This window comes from Leptodactylus fuscus, chromosome 7, assembly GCF_031893055.1.
Source record: "Leptodactylus fuscus isolate aLepFus1 chromosome 7, aLepFus1.hap2, whole genome shotgun sequence".
Lineage (NCBI taxonomy): Eukaryota > Metazoa > Chordata > Amphibia > Anura > Leptodactylidae > Leptodactylus > Leptodactylus fuscus.
In genome coordinates, this window is record NC_134271.1 from 105,200,118 (window position 1) to 105,217,006 (window position 16,889).

At 42.4% G+C, this 16,889-nt stretch overlaps 1 protein-coding gene across 1 annotated transcript in view; it reads left to right on the forward strand.

Annotated features, from left to right (window-relative positions):
- PPP2R5E (protein phosphatase 2 regulatory subunit B'epsilon) overlaps positions 1-16,889 on the forward strand; it is a 74,664-nt gene that overhangs the window by 12,865 nt on the left and 44,910 nt on the right. The gene's annotated exons all lie outside the window — the stretch shown is intronic.

Consider the following 16,889-nt stretch of genomic DNA (forward strand, 5'->3'; position numbering starts at 1 on the left):
CGTATCAGTCGTCATTTTGCTGGCTGGTGATGATTCTGGGAGTACAACTAAAGATAGACCTTACCTATAAAATCTGAAAATTTGAAGCTGGATTTATACATCGTTTTTTTTTTTTTTTTTGCTGAAGAACTGTGCAGGGTTTTTAATTGCTTTTTAATGCCTTTCACATGTTACTCTACTTCTCACCTGTATGGTAGCAAGCAGTAAAGCAAAGGTTTTCAGTTTAATGGTGATTGCTATATTGGTGAATTACATAATGATATATTCTAGATATGGGCTAGTGATATGTGCCTTAACGTCAGCCATGTGAATGTAGGCTTAACGTCCATATGATAAAAAAAACAAACCCTGTTATGGGTGTCACATTGCTGTATTCAATTCAAAACATATGAATGGGGCTATCAAAAAAACAAAATGGATCCTGTTCTATTTCTGACTGTTTTCACAGAGCCCTCAATTGACTCAAATTTATAAGGGATCCATGAAAGTGGGGCCGTTTACTACATCTGTCATCTGAATAGGGCGTTAGTAAAACTGCTGACAACTCTCTTGATTTCTCTCTTCCATTGACTTTTACTTGAAGCAGTGTATGGACTGATCCATAACCTTATCTTTATTATTTATTTATTATGCTTATATAGCGCCATCATATTCCGCAGCGCTTTACAGACATTGCCAGTTACTGTCCCATATAGAGCTCACAATCTATATTCCCTACCTGTGTATCTTTGAAGTGTGTGTGTCTCCTTGCAGATGTTGTCCATGGCAAGATTTGAACCCAGGACTCCAGTATTGCAAGGCTGCAGTGCTAACCACTGAGCCACCGTTATCTTATCATGAATGTAAATGAACAACAGTTATCACTAGTTAAAGGAATATGGATACAATTAAAGGGGTTGTCCTGGCATAATCTCCTACCTAGGTGGACATTAGGTATGGACTGCAAACTGGGTGCTACTGTTTCCACTTATGAGGGACCCCGCAGTTATGACAACTGTTTTCTCCTGAGCTGAGCATTTGTTTAATGTGTATTAATGTCACAGTATTTGAAGCTACATGGGTGTTGTCATCTCGCCTATACCTGAGCTTATGAGTTTTGTGAGGCTGCAGCCATCCAGAAGCCTAGTTGTCACAGAATCACATGTCTTGTTTCACACCAATAGGATCCATCTGCCTTCTTAATTATAGTTGTGTAATTATTCTTAATTAAATCATCCATTGGAGCTGACCTATTTATATAATCACCAAGTGTCTGTGATAATGAAATTGTTAATGTGTTTGTTTGATGTGTTTGTTAATCTCTGCATGTGAATATGAGTGCAGGTCTCTGGTCACCACTACACAGGCCTCATACACATAGCGGAGATGCGCGTATAGAGAGAGGGTCCCTGTGGCTGTGTGCTGCCGCTATATGGTATGTTATTACAGAGAAATTCCCAGTAAGTCTAAAGAACAGCCTGGCAAGGTGTATGACGTAGTATGCCTTTTATTTGTCAGATTTATATGGAACGTGACAAAAAAGACAATTTGGTTTGTTTGTATATGAAATGAGAGGCAGACAGAGGTATATAGATTTGTATGTGGCATATAATTGCTAAGTGTGTATGGATCTATATTACAGTCTAGTCTATGAGGCCTCTCTTTTATTTAGAAATTAAAGGGATGATTTAATTTCCCAAACTCATTTTCATGTTAATGGCGGAGGTGGGGGATCCTGATCTGTTGTTTAGAAGCCAATTACAAAGAGCATCCCTCACTCTGGAGGGCCTGTCCTGTTATACACAAACAACTGAATGGGCATTATTCAATGCTTAATACCTCACATGGTGGTGCTTTAAGAAAATGAAACACATACTGACAGGTTCCTTCAACTGACTGCTGAAGCACACAGCTGGGTGACCCCATTGTGGACCATATATTGTCAAGTGACCCCTCTGGTAAGCAGGAATTGTCCAAACTGGAGAACTCCTTTTGAGGGAAAAAAAAATCATGACGAGGAGGAGAACCTGCATATAGCGTGTATGTATGTATATATAAATATATATATATATATATATATATATATATATATATATATATATATATATATATATATATATAGTGCTTGCTTCTGTCCTAGATTATACAGGTTCTACTAATGGAAATTAGTACCAGTGGTCAAAAGGTATATAGGTCTAAAATGTACTTAAAGAGGACTTTCCACCACCTTCACCAATTCAAGTTTTTAACTTCTGTTAATAGGTGCCAATTTACTGATTCCCACCCACCACATCATTCCTGAGTACTAAGCGCAGGTAGTTTTGGTGCCTGATGTGCTATATAAGCTCTGTACTGTCAGAAGGGCGGTGTCAGAAAGTGGGTGTGATTCAGAGCACCAATCAGAAGTAGCCAATGTCAGAAAGCAAACACACCCTTTGTCTGCTCCTGCCTGACACCGCCCTCCTGACAGTACAGAACCTAAATAGCATATCAGGCACCAAAACTAACAGCATTGATTGCCCAGGGATGGTGGGGGCTAGAGTAAGAATTCCAGCTGAACCAAAAGCAGCAGCCATTAAATGATGTAAAGAACTGGACTTTTTGGAGGTGATGAAAAGTTCTCTTTTACTAATGCAAACTGAAAAGTAAAAAAAAGAAAAATATATATATATACATACATATATATTCGGTCTCCTATAGTGGCTTTTGGCTGGCTGGATGTAATTGCAGTGAAACCTCTCTAAAAGACAACCTCTTTAAGAAAGGCTATTCTTCTCTCACGTTTATTATTCTGATCCGTGCCGCCATTCCTGAGAAATATCATCTTTCTTCCTTATATAAATGAATTTTCAGACAGCACTGGGGGCGTCCCCTGTGCTGTTCAAAAACTCTCCAGTGGCACCTCCATCTTCTCCGGACCGCCTCTTCTACCGCGTCACCTTTGTGTCTTCATCCAAAAGGGCCAACTGTGCATGTTTGTCGGGCATTTTCCTGTGGTCTCTCCTATTCAGCCACAGATAAATGTCCGACTACGCATGTCTGTTGGCCACTTTCATATGTGTAGTCAGCGCTTTTGGATGCAGACACGAAGGTGACATGGGAGAAGAGGCGGTTGGGAGATGAAGATGGAGGTTTTGCTGGAGAGTTTTCGAAGAGCACAGGGGACGCCCCCAGTGCCGTCTGAAAACTCATTTACATAAGGAATAAAGAAGATACTTCTCAGGAATGGCGGCACGGATCAGAACAATAAAGGTAAGAGAAGAATAGCCTTTCTTAATGCTATTTCTACATGTACTAAGTTAAAAAAAAAAAAAAAAAAAAAAAAGGAATTCTAATGATAGACTCCCTTTAAGACCACGCCTCTAGGAGACCACTTTTTAATGCAATTTTGGGTGTTTGTCATTTCATTGAGTTGAAGTTGTGTCTATACACCTTATTTATGTCACACCTGCAAGTCTTGCTGCTTGTGTTTCCATTGACTCAATAGTAGTTATGGCGGCCACATGTTTTGACAGCATAAGAGACATGCAATGCTACCACACCAGTTGGTAAATTGCTACCTGTTCCACTGTTAGTCATGTCCCAGCCACGTCACATGGATGGATGTGACTCCATTCTCTGTGTTTGACAGGATGTAATGCCAGGCTCAGAACAGTGTCGGGAGGTCGTGTATAGATGAAACCTCAGGCACCACCTATGTTCCCGTTTTCTAAGATGCGTTATGTCAAAACCTTATTGCAGTCTGACAATGCAGTCTCTTTCTACACTTCAGATTTTTTTCTTTATTTAATATTAGAGGGGGTCTTGTATAGTCCTAGATAAAGCCGCTTCCAGTTCAAGAGCTGACCTATACACATACAGATCTTTTTGTGCTGTGTCCTTAAGAATCCGAAGCCTGATGATCCTGTGACTTCACTGCTGCCTGGAGCGGAGGCTTTTTATATAGTTAAAATAGATCTGATCACAAGTAGATTTTATTAGGGTCATGTTTTGTGGCGCAGAATGGTATACTGTTCTGACAGATGAAAAAGAAGGAAGGGATTACTCAGAGTAAGAGACTTGGTGTGGACTACTGTGAGATCCCGGCCAGATAGCAGCTGTAAGGGGTGGTCGGCAGCTCCTCTCCGAATTCACTGCCACTCTCTGCTGGCACCTGCTGCAAATTTCTGATTTTGCCAGGGTTTGCCATGCCACACGTAATATAAAGATGACCTGGGTATGCCAAAATGTGGGCCCGTTGTTTTACAGTAGCTCTCTTATCTCTTTTACAGGAGGGGGGGGGGGGGGGGCAGAGTCCTGGTTGTGGGACCCTCCCCTATAGTGTCCATTTGGTAATATAAGCAGAGGATTTCATCATTTGCCAATCCTTTAAATGGCATTGTGTCGCAATTGTAACATCCATAAGTGTCATTCTTGATTCTTATCCAAGCTAAATTCAGACTCCTCATGATTTCCTATCTCCATGTTTGTGGTTACATGGCTGACAACCTTGTACTGGACCATTTTTCTGCCCCTTGCTTGTCGGGTGTATTTCTATAATCGGTTATTGTCTTTGCTTTGTGAATAGTGTCAGTGTAGGGACACACCCCATTGATAAGGGGAATTGCCACATTTCCAAGAGGAATAGCGGAGGGATTGTTCAGCAGAGTTCTGGATCTGCTATTTCATGGTGAATGTCAGGAGAGAGGTCTGTGATTCTGCTGCTGTGGGATGTTTTCACATCAGAAGGGGAATGATGGGGCAGACTTAGTGCAGTCCCATCCCATAAAGGGAAGGCTGGCAGAGTAAGTGTTCCCCCTCTGTAATGAAGTGCCCGCAGTTAATATTCCTGCTGAATTAGTCAGCGGAGCTCTTACTTGCTTCAGTAACTTTATTGTTTGGTCTCTGTAGACTATTAGAGGAGGAAGAACCGGAGAATATAAAATGGGAAACTGGGAGCCCACAGGAAAATTACATGTATAAAGAAAGATTACCATTGTAAATACTATATACGAGGCCGTGCACACGGCGCTGGCATTGCTTCTGGCAGTGCTCGCTGAGATTTCCATATATGCTGTTTATTGTAATACACAATACTCTATGCAAATGTATACAAGCTAGGAAGAGCCTCGGCACAGTGCGCTCTGTAAGCCAAGTGGATTATGGAGAATCCCTGCCACTATAGCAAGTTATCACCTACCTACAGGATCATTCATAGCTTGCTGATCGGAGGGTCCTATAACTGGGACTCCCACTAATCCCGAGAACTTTACAGTCTCTAACAGTCCCATAGAGAGTGGGAGTATGAAAAATTGGACCCTACCCCCACTGATCATCAAGTTATACCCCAAACTAGGGCAAGGCCATACTTTTCTGTAGTAGCACAACATCTTTAAGGGTTCTGTTTACAACTGACATTTCTTACCCCATAGACCCCCTCATTCTTCTACCTTCAGATGGATGCAGTGGGAAGTATTTGGACACACACACACACACACACACACACACACACACACACACACACACACACACACACAGTTTAGTCGATGCAAGTGTCTATTAAAGTCAACCATATCTTTGTTGTGCTTGTTTCTGGGAAAGCTGGATGACAGACCAATATGACTTAGATTTAATAGCTCCTGTCGGCACTCCTGACTTTTCTGGAGAAACTTGCTCATGAAGTAATGATTCTGGAGCACGTTTCCTTATTATTATGTTGCAATGTCTCTGATATTCCTCTTGAATAGTTACAAGTTATTCAGCTTCTAGGGGTTATCATGCTACTTATCAAATGGTCTTGTCCCTATACTGTCTGTACCAGACTGAACAATGCCAGGTGTATAGAGACGGATACCAAATGGTCAATTTAGTCGTATATTTCCAGGAAGAATAACCGAGACAGAACAATGCATAGTTCTAAGTATGTTCCACAATTGTCAGTGTTTATTAAAATGGACCTGAATGGTAACAGAGATTGGCCCTCCAGGGAACAGGAGCATCTTCTGGTGGGTGAATGCCCCAGTTTCAGTAGGATTCTTTATGACCTATATCAAAATGATAATTAATCTGGCATTTTACCTGGCTTATGCTTAATGACAATTACTTAGGGCACTCCCCTTTTATAGTCTAAATATGTGTTCGACTCACAAAGCGATTTTGTTCTTGCTGATCACGGCCTAACCAAAACTATTATACTCTGGGGTCTTTTCAGACCCCCAAAGTATAATAACTGGAGGCCCAAGGGAGGTGAGCGGACATAAAAAACAGAGGAACCACAGAGTATAAATGCAGTTCTGATTCGGATGTGTTCAGTCCAAACAAAACTGCAAATAGGGCCATGAAATGTTGTAATAACTGATCTGAAATGCCCAACGTGAACAAAATCACATTGGCTATCGTAGTTGATGATTAGTTTTGGTTACTTTTCGATTAATCGCCCAGCCCTGGTTCTGAAGATTTAGCCATTTCTGATTCAGTCTGTCTTTTGTGACTAGATAATGGTCCCCAGTTCCATCTCCAAGTGGTTCCGAGCTGGTCATCCATTCTCTGCTGCCTCGGTCACTGTTAGGGCTCGTTCACATCTGCACCCGGTCTCCGTTCTGCAGGTTTCCGTTTCCTGCACAAAACAGGGCAGGAGACGGAAACCTGCCGGAATCTTTCCAAATCCATTCAATTGAATAGGTTTGAAAAGTGTCCGGCCGTGTGCGCCAGTGAGCGTTTTATGCTCTCCGCGGCGAAACCGTTTTTTTTTAAACCGGACACAGAGTCGGACATGCAGTACTCTGTGTCCGGTTTTAAAAAAAAACTGTTTCTCCGCGGAGAGCTCAAAACGCTCACCAGATCTCACGGCCGGACTCGGCGTGACAGGTTTCTGTCTTCTGCATGCAGAAGACGGAAACCTGAGAACGGAGTCCAGACGCTGGTGTGAACCTAGCGTCACTCAGCTGTCCCATACTTTCTGCCTAGTTATACAGTGTGCTCCAGCCTTTCAGGACTGACCTCACATTTGGATAGTTTTCCTGCAATAGATGCAGAGCTAAAGCTGCAGCACAGCCCTGTTTCTGGAAATAATTGAGAACGCTGGCGTGGTTTAATCAGTTTTGCATGTTCTCATAGACCACACAGGTTATTTGTTGATGTCTGGCCTATAACAGAGATCCATAACCAGTCAGGGGTTAATGGGCTGAGAAATGCATGCTGCCCACATGTCATGGGAAATCATCAAGATGTAAATGTGCGGCCCAGTAATTGTGTTCATCTGTAATTGTACTGCGTCCCCCAGATACCATGTATCCGATTTAATTTCTAGATGGAAGCTGCTCAGTATTTATCTATGGTCAGCTACTTCATTGTATCCGTCACATGGCAGAGGTCACTGTGCCTGCCCAGTCTGTGTCCAGACAAGGAGTAGTAGTTTTTACTTTTTGCGTTTGTGTCTTATGTTTCGTTATATTACCATAGTAGATGGATACAGTTGTATCTACTAGAACTAAAGGGAACCTCTCTGGGCAATGGACCAGGGGTTTTGTGTCCCAAAATTCCCTGTTATAAAGCCATTACTAGCATTATTAATATTAAAAAAAAAAAAGAAGCTGTTTTATACTTACCCCAAAGATGTACTCCCTGTGCCAGCACAGTTCTTCACTGAGGAACTCTTCAGATTCTTCTCTAGGTAAAGTCCAATTCATATCTGCGTTTGGGTTTCTGTTTGCACAGTCTGCTTGGGGACCCCCTGAACGGAAACCTATTCTGCATAAAAAAGAGGTTACCTAAGAAAACCTGTGGACCCCATAGACCAGGGGTAGGGAACCTTCGGCTCTCCAGCTGCTGTGAAACTACAACTCCCATCATGCTCCATTCACTTCCATGGGAGTTCCAAGAACAGCAGAGCAAGTATGCATGCTGGGAGTTGTAGTTTTGCAACAGCTGGAGAGACGTACGTTCCCTACCCCTGCCATAGACTATAATTGGGTCTGTGTGGTTTCCTCTTAAAAAATGTGGAGAGAAAAGTGCTACTTGCAGGACTAATCTCTCCGCATTTTTCTTGCATAGAGGGGAACAGAATCCCTCAATGCAGATCTGAACCAAGCCTTGGGCCCGGTTCACGTCTGCGGTCGCCCATTCCATTCGCCAATCCACAAGAAAAATGCGGAGAGATTAGTCCTGCAAGTAGCACTTTTCTCTCCACATTTTTCATGTGGAAACCACACGGACCCAATTATAATCTATGGGGACCGTGGGTTTGCTTAGGTAACCTCTTTTTTTTTATGTGGATAGGTTTTCGTTCGGGCGGTCCCCAAGTGAACTCCCCTAACAGAAACCCAAACGTAGATGTGAACTGGACCTAAGTATAAAGGTTTATTTCTTTTTATTGCGTGCACTAACAGCTTTATGACAGGGCCATTTGGGGCACTAATTCCCAGTTGATAAGTATCTGTGGGTGGTTTAGTATCCCAAATTGACCTGACAGGTTCTCTTTAAAGCAACAAATAATGCTAGTCTGATAGGAAATTGTGTATGATGCAGCCTCTGATAGTAGTAGAGGAGTTTCGTATCTGTAGGTGCACTTTTGATGTACTTTCCAATAGTTGTATGCAACTTATCACTGCTTGCTGATGGTCCCCATAAATATCGCCAAGTTGTGCTTCCAGTTGGCGATTGGGATGTAAGTAGCTTGTGTTCTTTACTCTTGAAATCCTCCCCCTCCCCTCCCCCTTCACCACTTTTTTGCTTTCTCCTATATATGAAAGGCAGCATTGGGCAATCTGTGGCTGATGTGCATTATTATCAATATTACGTGTGTTAGTGGACAGGCTCTCTCCGTCATTTGGGTCCCCCGGCAGACCGGAACCACTGAGAGCCCAGTGCTAGTGTGAACCTAGGCTATGTCATCTGGCATTTCAAGGTAAATGAGCAACCAATGTAATTAGAAGGTTTTAACTTAAAAATAAATCTCCATTATATTCAGGCTTATAGGTTACATCTTAATTTTACTCTTGATTTTTCATGTTAGGGAAGCGGTCAGCGTGAAAACACAATGTAATCTGCAGACGTCAATGTTATAGAGCAAGAGGAGCTGAGCCGATAGATTTATGGTTTTGTGGGAAAAGATTCAGCAAAACTTGTGATTTATTCATTTATTTCTCTGTTGTTTCTAAGCTTAGAAGCAGTCATTGAGTCCGGTGGGCGGAGCTATCAGTGATTGACAGCTAACTCTGTATATCACTGGACTCAGGGACTCCTTCTAAGCTTATAAATAAGGCAAAGACAACTTATATAGTTTTGTGGGGAAATATTTCATATATCAATCCACTCAGCTGCTCCTCCCTGTAGACTAGACTGTAGGGTCACTGTATATAAGGTCAGTGGGCTGGCATAGGTTGGATGAGTTGGATATTTCTGATGCAGCCTTCATCCCCCAACCAGGGCTGTAAGTCTGAGTCAGGAAAAAGTGACCCATTTTAGGTTTGAAATAAAAATGATTTTAAATGTAATATCACTATTTTATTCCTCAATTAGAGGACATTTACGTCTTCTATTTCTTATATCTGACCATGACAGTAGGTGGCTTTGCTTGACCCCAGCCCTGCACCCAACTACTGACTGTAGTGAAGAAGCTGTTGGTTTGGAGTCTATCAGGGCAGGGATAACAGTGGTTTATCAGTTCTGATTCTTTGTACTACACTGCTATGCCTGGTACCCCAGAACCCCTCTATTGGCAGCGACACTCAGTGAGTATTATGAATGGATCCTAGTCTAACTAAACGGGCCAATGCATGATGCTAGCTGGGCATTGTAAATTGCACTGCTAGTCTTGCATTTGCTTATTTCCGTGCCCAAGGTCAGATTGGTATGACCATCCTCAGTAGAACAGTAGACCCACCTCTCTGATGATCATATGCTATAATAGGGGTTATCTTTGAAAGTTCCCCTTTAGCATTCAGTATGTCATGGCTATGTTTCTATGCACAGTATATTTATAGTATTTCTATAAAAGCAAATAGAATTTATTAATGAAGTATTATATGGGCTTGTAATTTATGACTAGTGTACAGTTTCAGGGTAACCCATAAATCTTTTGCTGTCTGTAATGGTGACGCTATCAGATTTGGTAATAGAATTCCTGTAGTAATTGGATTCCCCGATTTCTTGGGCCTCTTTCCCAGTTACACAGCCAAAGAAAAGGTCTCCGTCAGAGGGTGACATCACACAGATCAGCGAGCCTTCAGGAAGTCAACTCCCTTCCAAGTAACAGCCAAGTGTGTCTGCAGAGCCCCCTGTATTCTCCTTGTAATGATCTGATGCATGAACTTCAGGATTGATGTCTTGTCTTCTGTCTTATCAGTCAGGTCTTTTCATGTCTTTGTACATGTGTGACGTGCAATTGAGTGGCAGATGCTCTTCCCCTCTCCCCCTCAAAGCAAAAAGTAAATTATATTAAAGGTGTTTTCTAGTTTTTAAGATCTGCGAGGGTCCAACACCCGGGAACCCACAGATCATCTGTACCAAGGCAGTGGCGACTGTAGGCAGAATCTTAGAAACTGGATGGCCCCTTTTAATGTATACATCGTATAAATGAATATTTTATTTATTTTAGATATAGAGGTATGAATATATATTAAAGAAAATCTCCTTTGATCTGGCATCTACAAATCCTGAAAGTCTGATAATAAGCACGAACTGCAATATATTGCAGGATTACATGAATCCAGAGGCAATAGACTTGTACAGAAGTAAACAAACGGGTCATTCCTGTGCAGAATAATAAAAAAAAAAGTATAATAGGAGATTTAGTGTTAAAGGATTGCTGTTATTTCTCTGAACTGCTGACATGTCATAGGGAGGTCTGTCTGCTGACACCACCAACAGCAGCTAGTGCCTTGTCCCGTCGTCTCCTACCGCAGGAACGTACTGTAGGTATTATACATTGACCCTGCTATGTTTTGGTTGCCTTTTTAAAGTTTCTCTCCTCATTATCAGGCACCAGCTAACAGGGGAGGGGGGTCCCCATATCCTGGTCCCAGTGCTACAAAGGGCTTATATGATATGTATACTGTATTATAAGAGTGTGGCCCACATAACACAACATGTCCTAATCCCACTACATACAATACAGAATCTCTTCCATATAATTGGAGGCTTCTATAGACAAAGTCAACAATTGAATGATAAAAGCAGAAGAACCTGTTGCTTAAAAATAGCCATATAAACTAATAGTTGTATGCAGCTTGTGCCGAGTACCGCCGCGCAAACAAAACATTGTGCAAAGCAGCATAAAACCTTTTCTTGTTCATGGACCGGCTAACCCAGTTTTATGAGGACAATGAAACTTTAGAGCACAAATTTGCATATATAAAAACAATACAAAATCCTTTGTGTAGCTGCAAATTTCACGTAGCTTTGTGTTTGTTTTTTGTTATAAAACCGTATGATGGACTCCTCACTTATGGAGGTACATAGACTGACATACGTACCAGTGCTGGTCTTATTGGGAAGGAGTTCCACTAGTCTTTGCTCAAAGTCTGTTCAATGCATCCAGTCCCTGTGCATAACTATGTGTCTCTGTGGTTACAGATCACATAGTACAGTACTATCTGCTCCTTTCTCCTTCCTAAGCTATAACCTATTGACTATAGTAAATACCTCTCTGTACAGTCAGACTGTACAATCCAAAACCTTGGAACCATGTAAAGTGGTCCCCTACGGCATTGTGCTTGCATTCAGATGAAGAACATAGGACCATAGGGTCCCATTGGTGTGACAACTCTGGTCGAATAAACTTATCACCTGTAGGGAGGTGTACAAAGTATTCGTGCTGAGGGGACAAGGAGATTGCAGTCAAGTTGGAAAAAAAAAAGCACCAGAACCTATGAGGCCAGGCTCACATCTGCGTTCAGGAAGTCTGCTGGGGGACCCCATGAATGGAAATCTAGCTCCATAAAACGAAACCCGCGGGCTCCATAGACTAATGGGGTCCGTCTGCTGTCTGCTTGTTTCCACATGAAAAATACGGACAGAAAAGTGCTGCTTGCAGGACTTTTCTCTCCTCATATTTCATGCGGATAGGGGAACAGAATGGCCTGAACGCAGGAGTGAAGCAGGCCTCAGAAATGAATTAAGAGCCTTCTGAGACTCCAGATCAGAATAGATGACTCTTTGCAGCCTGTATAACCTCTTATAGGATATGTGAGCCAACCATTCAGTAACTTGCAATAACTTTATTCTTTGTTCACCTCGGCTTTGGACTCTTCATTTTTCTGTTCTGCCAGAGACCCACAAAAACAGAATAAATGGAATAAGGCCGAGTTCAGACTGGGTTTTTTGGTCCGGAACCTCAGATTCCAGACCAAAAATAGGTAGCTGCGACTTGATGACAGTGCAGGGCACGCCACCCAGTCACGGCACTCTACTACAGATTAGGCCCAAATGAATGGGCCTAGTCAGGAGGGAGTGTCTTAAGCCAGACATCCATGGCTGAATTAGCCGCAGAATCAGCCTGAAGAAAGGGCATGTCGCTTCTTTTTTTTCACGAGCGGGAACAAACCGCTCGCAGAGAAAAAGAAATGACCGGCCCGCAGCCTAAGGGTATGTTCACACACGTTTTTTTTGCAGGCAGATTTTTTTGAGGCGGAATATGCCTCAAAATCCGTCTGCAAAAATGACTCCCATTCATTTCAATGGGAGTCCCTTGATTTTTTTTTTTTTCTTTTCTTTTTTTCAGCTAGCGGGAAAAAGAAGCAACTTGCGGATTACGAGCCTGATCAGCCGCGGCTCGAGACTCCTTTCTGATTAGGCCCATTCATTCGGACATAATCGGTAGCGGGATGCTGCGATGCACTGCATCGACATCCCGTTGTGGCTAGTTGCGCAAAGAACTCACATGGCGGAAAAGGTTTCCACCGTATGAACGAGCCCTAAATGAGTGGACACTTACAAAACTGAGCAGACTCCTTGACTATAATGGCATCCATCGGGTGTTTGTTATCTTTAACTGAAACCACCAGATGTACAAGTTGCTGTACTTCTTCTACGTCTGGTGACTTTGGTGCAGACTCTGCCGCAGACGTGTTTTATATAATATGTTCAGCTTCCATTGCTCACAACTTTCCCCTTTGCTGAGATAACGTCTTGTTTGTAGCGCTCTCCCACCACTTTGTATTGTTAGTGGTTACTAAGGATCGATGCTTTACACCTACCCAACCTTCTTTATTTGTGTAACGGCAGAGGGAAATCCACATGAGCGTCTGTACAGTGTTATTGAACATGACAGCCGGCTTCTCCATTCATTCCCATAAAAAGCTGCAGGTAATAGGTTTATGCGACATATTTCCCGTGTTTGTAAATATTTCGGGGGATTGTGTATGCGTTTGTTTTGGCTGTCGCTTGACTTGTGAGGCAGGTGGCAATCATTTTTACCGCTGTTGCTGTTTGTAGTATTTCAATTGTACATCGGCCATGCTGTCAGGCAATTTTCACATTCAACTCAGCACAATCTTCTACAGCTCAGTGGCCTACTGTATATTATATTTGCATTGTCAAACTCTGCCTCGTGTGGGTTAGTTGGTGCAAGTGGTGGCAATATCCTCACACCCGGATGATAAATGGCATAAATACTATAAATGTCAAATGTGTGCCATTATTGTGTTCAGATCTCTTACAGTGTCTCAAAGAAGGAGCAAATAAGGATTGTGCACTTTTATCACTAGATCAGTGGCTGCTGTAAATATAAGTTGTTTTTTTTTCAGATTTGTGGGAAGAAAAGTACAATCAAAGTTACCATGAGAATTCTTCACAAACAGTTCTGCCTTATCCGTATGATAGGAGAGAAGTGTCTGACCACTGGACCCCCAGCGATCACTATAACTGGTGTTACCAAGCTCTATGTGTGAATTCATTCACTTCTAATGCCCATAGTAGGGCATGGTGTTTTGTCATGGGAGTCAGAAGAGGTTTGGCTGTCTATGCAAAGTGCTGCCCCATTCACACAAGGGACTTGTGCGCCCCCATTCTTGTCTACATCCAGATTCCTGACGCAGTCAGATACTTACCCGCTTTTTTAACTATTCCCATGGTGCTGGATTCATCTATTTTTCTACAGACTCACCTGCTTTGTAGACAGGAAGGAACTACTATTAGTAGAATAACCCCTTAGGGTAAGCTCACACGGGGTTTTTTGGACAGGAACCTGAGGTGGTACAAAATACAGGTATCTGCAACTGTGCACCGGCATCCAGTCGCGCACTCCGCTCCGCATTAGGCCCAAATGAAATGGCCTAGTCGGGAGGGAGTGTCTTCAGGCGGATGTCGCGAGGCGAATCCACCTGAAAGAATGAGCATGTCGCTCCTTTTTCCGTGAGCCGGAACAAACTGCTCTCGATAAAAAAAAAAAAAGAACTGACCAGCTCAATGGGAGCCGTCTTTTTGGTCAGGATTTTGAGGCGGATACGGCATCAAAATCCTGACCAAAATACCCCACGTGAACTTACCCTTAAAAAGAGGGAGCAGATACCAAACAGATTTTTAACATTTTTTTTTCTATTCTTAGTTTTTTTTTCCACTAGTAAAAATGAATCTTAGAGCAAGTTAGAAAATACTGATTTGAATATTTTCCTATTTGCAAACCAACTTTGCAAAGCTGTAATAGTAAAATCATTGTGTAGTGATCTTTTAGCCCTTTAGATCTGATCAATGTGAGTGCTAAAGAAAGCAGGCCTAGTGTGAGGGGATTATATATAGACAGTGCGAGATGACTGTTTCCATTCAGGGCCCACTGTTCAGTTTGCAGATTGTAAGCATTGTCACTTTTACCATTGGAGCTTCAAAGCAACTATGGTATTAAGCAAAAAGATAGGTGTGTGTGTGGTGGGGGATAAATGACGGATCCAAACTAAAACATACAGATATTAATGTCTAAACGTCCCTACCCTTCAGGACAACAGAAGAGCATACCTGCATGTAGTGCAGGATACTGCCGCAGATCAGCTTGTCCTCCAGCTCTGTTCAGGATGTGTGTTGTCAGACAGTGCCACGCTTCCTTCCTTTTACAAGTTGTTTTTAAAACAAAACAAAAAAAAGCATTGGTTGTAAATAGAGATGAGCGAACAGCATTCGATCGAGTACATGTTCGATCGGATATCAGGCTGTTCGAGATGTTCGATTCGAGTCAAACACCAGGTGGCAAACTCACTAAAAATTATATTCCCCGCCCACCTTCCCTGGCACTTTTTTTGCACCAATAACTGCGCAGGGGAGGTGGGACAGGAACTACGACAACGGAGGCATCAAAAAAAAATCTGTAAAAGTAATTGGCTGGCTAATTCAGGTGACCTCCAATTTATACGAATGGTGGATTTAACATTCGGTTCATATGAGACTGTGAACTATGTGACTGTGAGACAGGGATAGATGTACAGGCTGGGTTAGCTAGAGATTACCTTTATTTAGGTGGGAATGTCACTCACCCAGCTCTTTGGGGCTCTATCTGGTAGGGATCCCTTGCAATATGCACGAGCTGACTTTTTCCCATACGAATGCATTGACCAGCGTTAATTGGCCGAATGCCATACAGAGTACAACATTCAGCCAATCAATGCTGGTTCTGCTGGAGGAGGCGGAGTCTAAGATCGGTCCACAGCAGTCTCCATTCTGGTCCGATTTAGACTCCGTCTCCTCACAGACGAGCCTCCGGCAGAACCAGCATTGATTGGCCGAATGCTGTAGTCTGTATGTCTTATAATAATATGCCATGTCTTATATGGCCCAGTGTATTCAGGTGACATCTTTCATCTAGTCAGTAGGATGGTTGGGGTGGTGAGCTATACAGTGTTTAGTCAAACCGATTTCACTGCTTTTTTTTTTTTTTTTTTAAATGGCAAAATTCCCTTCATGGCCCCCTGAATAGTACGTTATTCCTTCTCTACCTCCCTAGTCCTAGAGGATTAATGATTCCCGCGCTGCTCCCCTACACACGCTTATTGCTAGGCTCGGCCTGCTTTCTCCTGACTATGACAGACACCTTAACTACTCTCTTTATTAGGCCGTCGACCAGTATTGATAGGCTTTCCAAGTTGCTAAGTAATTATGTGTAACAACAATGAGTCTGTATTGTGGGAGCGATGATAATGTTATTTATTAACAAGGACTGGTAACCGGATCTGCCTGTGTGCATCAGCTTCACTTGTATTACTGATCACTTAACACAGCCCCTGTGGAGGTCATCTAATAAATCATTTATACAGCATCATACAATAGTTCATAGTGGCAGCGCAGAGCCTGCATGACTGCAGCTATTTCATATACATAAAGCAAGGAATACAGTTTATGTACGGGGCCAAACCTATGCCAAAAGGACGCTCCTCCAATGGGTATTGAAATTGTTAGATTTAAAGAGGACCTTTCATGTCCTGTATGATGGGGATGTGTTATATACCCTAGTAAAGCTAGTGGTGTGCTGAATTCAGGGCACTTTCAGTTTTGCTGGTATTATGGTACATATCCATAGTCTTGTACTGTGAAGGGGGGCATTATATCACCGGCCAGCAATGACACTAAGCAGGGAGACTGGCCCCTCTGACAATGCTTTGATATTAACAGCACCCGATATCGTTAGAACGGTGGAAGGTACTGGCAAAACTGAAAGGTATAGTATGTAACACTCCCTACCTTACAGGGTGTGAAAGGTTTTATTTAAAGCCTATGTCCATCATTGCAGACAATTTATTTTATTTTATTTTTTAAATCTCAACAATGATAAAACCGGTGTAGTTGAAATGATCACATCCTGCAGTCATTTTCTTTCCAATTGTCCCCTACTAAGGATCTTTCACCACCTCCGAGTAGACTCTTCATCATTTAATAGTTGCTTATGCCCCAATTCTGGCACAGTTGGAATTATTTCTCTAGCCATCACGATCCTAAGCCATCAATGTTGT